General features: G+C 45.1%; 1 pseudogene; it reads left to right on the top strand.

The window, feature by feature from the left end:
- Positions 1-10008, top strand: LOC136462561 (probable LRR receptor-like serine/threonine-protein kinase At3g47570; annotated as a pseudogene).
- The last annotated feature ends 202 nt before the right edge of the window (positions 10009-10210 follow it).

Below are 10210 nucleotides of genomic sequence, written 5' to 3'. Positions count from 1 at the left end.
ATGGCCGCTGCAACCATCATGGTCACGCTCACGCCAGTGTTGTTGGCCATGTCGCTGACAGCCCTTGCAGCAGCAGGATCCTCCTCCGCTTATCCAAGTCCTGATCTGAGTCTGACTCCATCACCATCCACCAACGGCAGCACCACCGACCTCGACGCACTGCTGGCTTTCAGAGCCCAGCTCTCGGATCCTCTCGGCATCCTCGCCAACAGCTGGACAAGCAACGTCTCCTTCTGTCGCTGGGCCGGCGTCTCATGCAGCCACCGCCGGCAGCGCGTCACGGCTCTATCGTTGCCGGATGTGCCCCTCAAAGGAGAGCTCACGGCTCATCTCGGTAACCTTTCTTTCCTCTCCGTTCTCGACCTCACAAACACCAGCCTCGTCGGCCCCATTCCTGCCAATCTTGGTAGGCTACGCCCGGCTACGGTGGCTCCTCCTCGGCGAAAACCGCCTATCCGGTGCCATTCCACCCACCATAGGAAACCTCACAAAGCTCGAGTTTCTTAACCTAGGTAACAACCACCTCTCAGACGAGATCCCGCCCCAGTTGCTGCAGAATCTGGGAAGCCTTTTGAGGATAGCTCTGCATATGAACGAGTTGAGTGGCCAGATACCGCCACATCTGTTCAATAACACGCCTTCGCTGTGGTTCATCAACCTTGGAAACAACAGCCTGTCAGGTCCCATACCACATGGTGTGGCCTCCCTTCCCATGCTTGAGTACTTGAACCTGCGTGGCAATCACCTCTCTGGCACGATACCCTCAGCCACCTATAATATGTCGAGGCTGCAAGGCTTGGTACTCTCGCATAACAATTTGACAGGGCAAATTCCGCGCAATGCAACCTTCAACCTTCCGATGCTGCGCACGTTTTCCCTAAGTCGGAATAACTTTGCAGGCCCGATTCCAGTGGGGCTTGCAGCATGCCAATACCTAGAAACTCTCTCCATCTCCTCGAATTATTTTGTAGATGCTATGCCAACATGGTTGGCTCAGCTGCCATTTCTCATTGAACTTTACATGGGTGGAAATTACCTTGTTGGATCTATCCCGGCTGTTCTTGGCAATCTCACAAGCCTGATTTATCTAGATTTCTCTTACTACAAACTGACTGGTGAAATCCCTATGGAAATAGGCTTTATGCAAAATCTCTCATATCTACATCTCACGCAAAATCAGCTAACAGGTGTAATTCCAAGTTCTCTTGGGAATTTATCCGAACTGTCATTCCTAGATTTGCAAATGAACCAATTGTCTGGCTCAGTACCAGCAACATTAGGCAATATCCCAGCTCTGAACTGGCTTGATCTATCAATGAATAACTTAGATGGAAACCTTGACTTCTTGCCCTTGTTAGGATCGATGTGTGTACCTCTGTGACCGTAGGATCGGGTAAGCTCCTCGCCTTTCTCTGTTGCAGCGCATCAGCAGTGTTGACGCCGATGCCGTCGGTGTAGAAGGCGTCCAGCGCCGCGGAGACAATCACCAGTGGCCCGGTGTAGATCCAGTGGCGCTGTGGTGACCCTGCATAGGTGCGACGGCGGTGGTTGGGGCACATCCCATCGCTGGCAGCACGGTCTTTAGATCAGTTTAGGGTTACTGTAGGTGGGTGTGGCGGCTCACGGTCAACCTTGTAGTCCGAGCCCTCACCTCCACCTTCCTTTTATGTGTGCTCTGTGACAGGGGCCCACCAACCGGATTAGAGTTGGGCTCCCCCGATCAGGGAGCAGAGATAAGGGCCCAATAGGCCGTTGGGCTTATTGGTGGAGATCAACTAACATTCTCCCCCTTGATCTCATTCCATCTTTCACTTTCATATCATTTACTTTTGTTCATTCCATTACAGATTAGCTCATAGAGCATGTCTCATCGTCACGGTCCATTGCCGATAGACTTAACAGCTACAACTCACTACTCTGTTCTGAAATAGATATTTATCTTTGGGTCTTCTTTTGTCTAGGAATATTTTAGGCTTTCCCTTAAACCCAAGCTAGCTACATGTTCTCTGAACACCATGTCCTCTGAACATGTTGGGTGGTAAGCCTTTTGTAGGCGGATCCGCGAGCATTCTTTCTGTTCTTATATGCTCAAGACTTATGACTTGATCCCGGACTTTATCTTTCACAACATAATACTCTATGTCAACGTGTTTGGCAGCACCACTTGACTTATGTTGTGAGCATACTGTACTGCCAGATTATAGTCGCAGTATGACTTTAAGTGGTTTATAGATGTCGTCAACCACCTTCAAACCGGGTATGAACTTCGTTAGTTAGTTCACTTGCCCGTTGTCTCATAACACGCTACAAACCGTCATACATTGTGGACGATGTAGTGACAGTTTGCTTTGAGCTTTTCCATAAAATAGCTCCCCTTTGCGAGATGATAGAAAATCCACGTCTGGATATGTATTCACTCTCGCATAATCAGAATCTGAATATCACACCATGTGGAGTGAATCAGATCTTCTATATGTCATCATGAGGCCTTTCGTTCCTTGCAAATAACGCAAGGCTTTCTTTATCAATTTTAGTGTTCTATTCCATAATTCCTCTGGAATCTGTCAAGTAAAACCCGGTAACAAATGCCAAGTCAGGGCGTGTACATACTTGAGCATGTTGCAAGCTTCCGATAGCTGAAGCATATGAAACCACTTTCACTTTATCGATTGAGCTCATATTGGTTCCTGGAGCATTTAAAATCCCTATATCTGTCGCCCTTGACTGTAGGAGCAGGTGAGGGACTACATTTGTGCATACCGAATTTCTTTAAGATCTTTTCCATATATGTCTTTTGTGACAGTCCTTATACCATTTTTCTTCTATCTTGGTGAATCTCGATCCCTAGAACAAACGAGGCTTCGCCAAGATCTTTCATATCAAATTTCTTTGTCTCCAGTAGTAGACTGACATCACTACTAGCAAGTAAGATATCATCCACATACAGGACAAGGAAGATAAACTTCCTATTCTTAAACTTTGCATAGACACAATTGTCCTCTACATTTTCTTTTTAAAACCCAAAATTCTTTATTGACTGATCAAACTTTAAGTACCACTGTCTTCAAGCTTGCTTTAATCCATAAATGGATTTCTTTAGGCGGCATCCCATTCGTTCTTTTCCTTCCATGACAAAACCTTTCAGTTGTGCCATGTAACCATTTTCCTCCAAGTCTCCATTGAGAAATGCCGTCTTTACATCCATCTGATGTAATTCTCAATCATAATATGCCACTAATGTCATTATGATTTTGAAGGAAACTTTACATGAGACTGGAGAAAAGGTCTCATTGTAATCAATCCCTTCTTTTTACATAAAGTATTTTGCCACAAGTCATGCTTTATATGTTTCTATATTCTCTTGAGAGTCAAGTTTTGTTCTGTAGACCCATTTACAGCCTACTGTTTTGGCTCCTTTAGGAATAATTTCTAAGTCCCAAACTCTATTGGCATTCATCGATTTCATTTCATCTTCCATGGCCTCGAGCCACTTTTATGAATGATCACTTCTCATGGCTTCTTCAAATGAGGTGGGATCATCCTCCATTTGAAATTCCTTAGTGTAATACACTTCATAATCAGCAGAAATAGCTGATTTTCTAACTCTTTGAGACCTTCTAGGGGCCTCCACATTTGGCACATCTACTGTTTGAGGTTGTTGTTGCTCCCCCTCATGTGTGGCAATAGGTTCTATAGGATCCTGAAGAACAGGTTTCTCATTTTTATTCATTGTTGCCACAGGTGAAATAACAACAGGTGCTGACACCATAGTATCTTGCACTGTCGGTGCAGCGACAGCATGTAGTGAGAAAATTAGCTCATGAATCATTGGAGTGGGCGCTTACACCCACTTCACTTCAAGGTCAATTTCTCGAGCTACCATGCTCCCCCTCATCAATTCGTCCTCTAGAAAGACAATGTGTCTCGTTTCCACAAACTTTGTGTGTCTCTCTGGACAGTAGAAAACGAAAACCTTTTGACTTTTTTGGTAGCCAAACAAATGGCAACTTACTGTTTTGGGATATAACTTCCCTATGTTTGGGTTAAATATTTTAGCCTCAGCAGGGCTCCCCCCCCACACACGCAAGTGGTTTAGTGAGGGTACTCTTTCTGTCCACAACTCATACGGTGTTTTGGGCACCGACTTTCTTGATACTCTATTGAGAATATGAATGGCGATTTTAATGCCTCCATTCATAGGCTCAACTATAAGGTGGAGTAACTTATCATACTGTCCACCATATCCATCAGGGTATGATTGATTCTTTTAGCTACTATATTCTACTAAGGTTCGCCCGGTGTAGAATACTGGGCTACTATGCCATTCTATTAGGGTATGCCGACCGTAGTACTCCCCCATGGTCAGACCTGACTGTCTTTGTCTTTAAATTATGTTGGATTTCAACTTTTGCCTTAAATATCTACATTTATCCAATGCTCCTATTCTTTCTTTGATTGGATAAATGTAGACATAACGGGAGTAATCATCTGTGAATGTTATGAACGAATCATTACCATCCACACTCTTTATAGGAAACTGACCACAGATGTCTGTGTGAATAATCTGTAGAATTCCTACGCTTCGTTTGTCATCTTTTCTTAATTCTTTTTACATACTTTACTTTTATGCATTCTCTGCATTGTTCTTAATCTGAGAGCTCTAATGAAGAATATCATTCTTAACTAGTCTTTCTATTCTTCCCCTCGAAATATGGCCTGAACGATAGTGCCATAATTTCGACAACGCATCGTGAGCTCTCTTATGCCACCATTATCAGAGTAACACTCTGTGACCAGCTGCTTTATCAGCTGGGTAGCATATGTCTTTGAAGAGCTAATGAACTGACTCTTTATTCTATCGAGGTACTCGGTGACCGTGTCACACTCTGGGATTGAGCCCACAATTGCAGGTTCAATCATGTTCTTTATCACAGCCAAACATTTCTTATTGCCAGTGACACACTTCCTATGTTCAACAGTCATAGGACATCTTTTGGGATTCAAAATCTCTTTCTTTAGTTGTCCAAGTGGCATCATTCTCTTTTTGTCTCCCTCACCGGTGCCACAATCTCAGTGGAACACGGTGAGGTGACTACTCAGTCCACCTTAGACAAGATGAAAACCAGGTCAAAACTTTTCTTAACATAAAAATAACACCATTTGCATGCCTTGATTCCAACGTTGGTCAAAAACAAAACATACAATTATTCTTATACACTAATTCTACATCATCGTTGGGCAGAAATAGAATTAATGTATAAATCTTTAACTTTATCAACTTTTCTTATACACTAATTCTACATCACCGTTGGGCAGAAGTAGAAATAATGCATAAATCATTAACATTATCAACTTTTTTATACACTAATTCTACATCACCGTTGGGCAGAAGTAGAATCAATGCATAAATCATTAAAATTACGATATTGTTATTAACAACGTTGGTCAGAAAATAACAACATCATAATCATAACAAAACTCTTTTTCTCCAATTAAATACCACATTGGTTCAAAATAACTGGAGAATCAATAATTTCTTTAGCAGCGAAAAAACTTTCTTTTCTCTAATTAAATATCACGTTGGTACAAATTCACTGGAGAATAAACAATTTCTTTGGCTATGGAAAAACTCTCTTTTCCTTGAATTTTACCCACGGGGAAAATTGCTTTTTCTATTTCCATTAATCCATTAATCAATTTCCAGAAAATAAACATTTACTGGAAAAACTTTTCTTTTCTCCAGTTAAATATCATGTCTGTTCAAAATCACTGGAGAATATACCTTTTCTTTAGCAGCGGAAAAAAACTTTCATTCAATTTCTTGAATTTTACCCACAGGTAAAATACATTTTTCTATTTTTCTTTTGAGCCAATTTGCATTTTCAAATTTCCAGGAAATAAAAATTTACTGAAAAAGAAAAAATGAAAACTGATTCATTTCTTTACTATTCCTTCGGCCCAGCCAGCAAAACGGCCCGGCCCATCTTCCTTGCGCGACGCCCCGACCGCACCCAGGCCGCAACCTGGGCCTGGGTCGGCAAAGCCGTTTGGCCGCACGCGCCCGCCTGGGACGCATCGCTGGCCCGGTCACTCGCAGCCGTTCGATCAAGATCGACGGTTCAGCTACCTTTTCGTGCGAACAAAAACCCCCAGCTACAGCCGGATGCTCGAAAACCCTAGTTCAGTTACATTCTTCACCGTCCGCTCCTCTCTCTTTTCTCCGCCGCTCTTTCTTTCTCAGCGCAGCGAGCACAACCGAGCGAGCAGCGAGCGAGTACAGCAGCCACGGCGCCGTCGCCGGCCCCCTCGCCGGCGTGCGCGCTCCCCAACGGGTAAGCGCGCCGCCGTCGAGCGGCCTGGCCAATGCGCCCCCTTTGCCGAGCCCGGGCAAAACGGCTCCCCGGCTCGGTCTTCTTCTCCCGCGCCGGCGAAGGTTCTCACGCGGCGAGGTAGGACTGTCCCCCTTTTTTCCCCCTTCTTCTCCGATTTGGATCTTGATTCTCTTATCCGAACCGGTGATGGGGATTAGGGTTTAGATCTAGGGTTAGGGTTCGGAATCCGACCTTCCCCTTTTCCCCTTTCTCTGATTTGCTTTTGTGATCTGTCTTTTCTTTTCGGAGTTCATCCGAATGGGATGGGGATTTGTTCTGGGGTTAGGGTTTTGGCTCTGTTCATCTTAAGGCCAAAACCTTTTCTTTTCCTCCTTTCTTTAACCCAGTTAGGGTTAGGGTTCAAGTGCCGTGGGCCCTTGATTTTCTTCTTCTCTGATCCGAAGACGGATCTCTTCTGTTCTTGCCGTGCGCCGGTGTAGAACAGCGGTGCTATCATCTTTTCCCCCCGCGCGGTGGCGGTGGTTTTTCTTTCTTCTTTTACCCGGTTAGGGTTAGGGATACAGAGGCAACCTAGCTCCGATACCATTGTTAGAATCGATGTGTGTACCTCTGTTACCGTAGGATCGGGTAAGCTCCTCGCCTTTCTCTGTTGCAGCGCATCAACAGTGTTGACGTCGATGCCGTCGGTGTAGAAGGCGTCCAGCGCCGCGGAGACGATCACTAGTGGCCCGGTGTAGATCCAGTGGCGCTGTGGTGACCCTGCATAGGTGCGACGGCGGTGGTTGGGGCATATCCCGTCGCTGGCAGCACGGTCTTTAGATCGGTTTAGGGTTATTGTAGGTGGGTGTGGCGGCTCACGGTCAACCTCGTAGTCCGAGCCCTCACCTCCACCTTTCTTTTATGTGTGCTGTGCGACAGGGGCCCACCAACCGGATTAGGGTTGGACTCCTCCGATCAGGGAGCAGAGATAAGGGCCCAATAGGCCGTTGGGCCTATTGGTGGAGATCAACTAACAGTCCTCCCTTTGGAATTGTCAACAACTTTCGATCATTGCCTTAGATTCTAATTCTTTCACCGGGGTTCTCCCTGACCAAGTTGGGAACCTGTCTGCACAATTACTTATATTTTCTGCAAGTGAAAATAAGCTAACAGGTGGGCTGCCATCATCATTTTCAAATGTAACCAGTCTTGAACAGCTACAACTTCCTAGCAACCTGCTCACAGGGGCGATCCCAGAATCTCTCACCATGATGCGAAGTCTCGCAAGGTTAGATGTGTCTACCAATGACATTTCAGGCTCCATCCCGACACAAATTGGTATGCTCAGGAGCTTACAGTTATTGCATCTCCAAGGAAACAAATTATTTGGCTCTATACCAGATAGCATTGGCAATCTGAGTGAACTAGAAGGCATAATCTTGTCCCATAATCAATTGGACTCAATGATACCCGGAAGCTTATTCCTGCTTGGTAAACTTATCCAGCTAAATCTTTCTCATAACTCCTTTGCTGGTGGAGTACCCAACGATCTTAGTGGGCTAAAACAAGTTTTTTTTTTTTTTGTGCCTCTTATCTGGGTACAACTGTAGTATCTACTCATGTACAGACACACACTAACCCTACACACGCACACCACACTCACACCACACGTACACAAGCAACCCTACAACTATACTCAGATCACTGGATCGCGTCCTTCTTGAAATCACCGGGTCCATAGACTTGTAGACGACGAGGCGCGTCGCATTCCCTTTGTAGCTCCACGCGAGAGGCAACAGAATTTATTTGGGGACAGACCCCGGTGAGAGACGCGAGTGCGATTCCTGAGAATCGAACTCGCGCCGGCTGCCTGCCCACCGGCACAGCTAGCCACCCGAGCTCTGCTCGGTTCTCGGGCTAAAACAAGTTGATACAATTGACTTGTCTTCTAACTTTTTTCTTGGAAGTATCCCAGAATCATTTGGTCAAATTAGGATGCTCACCTACCTAAATCTATCACACAACTCATTCGGCGACTCAATACCTTACTCATTTCAAGAGCTTACTAGCTTAGCAACATTGGACCTCTCCTCCAACAACCTCTCTGGTACCATTCCCAAATTCCTTGCAAACTTCACATACTTGACAACCAGGGGCGGATCTACAGGGGGGGCTGGGGGGGCTCCAGCCCCCCCTACAGCTGGTACATCAATGGAAGTATAGGGAGGGTGATGGAGAAGAAGAGGTGGAGGAAAGAAGAAAAATGAAGAGAGAGAGGAAGAAGAAGAGATCAGCCCCCCCTTAAATCTTGTTCTGCATCCGCCACTGTTGACAACCTTGAATCTCTCCTTCAATAGGCTAGAAGGCAAGATACCAGATGGAGGAGTCTTCTCAAACATCGCATTGCAGTCTTTGATCGGAAATTCTGCATTATGTGGTGCTCCACGTCTAGGATTTTTGCCATGTCTTCAGAAGTCTCATTCAAATAGTAGACACTTCCTAAAATTTCTCCTTGCAGCCATCGCCGTTGCATCTGGCTCTACTCTTATTTGCATTTTCCTAATGATCAGAAGAAAATGTAAAAACAAGACAGAGGCTTCAAGTCACACTCCAGGTGACATCAATGTCATGAATCACACTATAGTCACCTACCATGAGCTCGTTCGTGCCACTGATAATTTTAGCGACGATAACCTATTGGGTAGTGGGAGCTTTGGAAAAGTTTTCAAGGGCCAACTGAGCACCGGCTCGATGGTTGCGATAAAAGTTCTTGACATGAACCTGGAAGTGGCAATTAGAAGCTTCGATGCTGAATGCCGTGTACTTCGCATGACTCGGCACCGAAACTTGATAAAGGTACTGAACACCTGCTCCAACATGGAGTTCAGAGCTTTGGTGCTCCAGTACATGCCCAATGGCAGTTTAGACATGCTCCTGCACTCTGAATGGAGAGGTCATTTAGGGTTCCTCAAGAGGCTGGATATCATGCTAGATGTATCGACGGCAATGGAGTATCTGCACCATGAGCATTACGATGTTATCCTACACTGTGACTTGAAGCCAAGCAATGTGCTATTTGATGAGGAAATGATGGCGCATGTAGCAGACTTCGGCATCGCAAAGTTGCTACTGGGTGATGACAATTCAAAGATCACGGCAAGCATGCCTGGAACACTTGGGTATATGGCACCAGGTACTGAATGATATAACCTGTATACTATTGTTATATTAGTTTTGGTAAACCCATTGACTGGAATAAATCATTGATTAATTGTGGTTGATCAATGCGTGCTTAAAAGTTTGTTTCTGAATTTCATGATCAGAGTACGGATCACATGGAAAGGCATCGCGCAAGAGCGACGTGTTTAGCTTCGGAATCATGCTCCTTGAAGTATTCACTGGGAAGCGACCCACAGATCCTATGTTTGCTGGAGATTTGAGCATCAGGCAGTGGGTCCATCAAGCATTTCCAGCGAAGCTTGTTCATGTTCTGGACGACAAGTTACTGCTAGATGTGTCTTCTATCTGTGGCCTGAATCAACTTCTTTTGCAAATATTTGAGGTGGGTTTGCTTTGCTCAAGTGACTCACCTGACCGGAGGATTTCAATGATGGACGTGGTGGTGACACTGAAGAAGATAAAAAAAGACTCTGAAAAATCGACAGTAGCGGCAGCGCAGCAATGTGGTACCCAATGATCGATTAGCTTTTGTGGGTAGTTTTTTTTCGCTGTTCGCTTCTTCTTTTTTTTAACGTAAATGGCAGGAGCTCTGCCTCTTAATTAAGAAGAAAATAGTTTAAGATACAAAACCAGCTAGCATACAATCCCCCTACTGCCATGTAAGGATAGGCCGGCATATACCTGCGGCGGGCAAGATAGCTATGAGAACTAAGTGGTAC

This window comes from Miscanthus floridulus, chromosome 7, assembly GCF_019320115.1.
Source record: "Miscanthus floridulus cultivar M001 chromosome 7, ASM1932011v1, whole genome shotgun sequence".
In the NCBI taxonomy this organism is placed as follows: domain Eukaryota; kingdom Viridiplantae; phylum Streptophyta; class Magnoliopsida; order Poales; family Poaceae; genus Miscanthus; species Miscanthus floridulus.
Note: the sequence above shows the minus strand (reverse complement) of the source record. Positions and strands in the feature narration are given on the sequence as shown.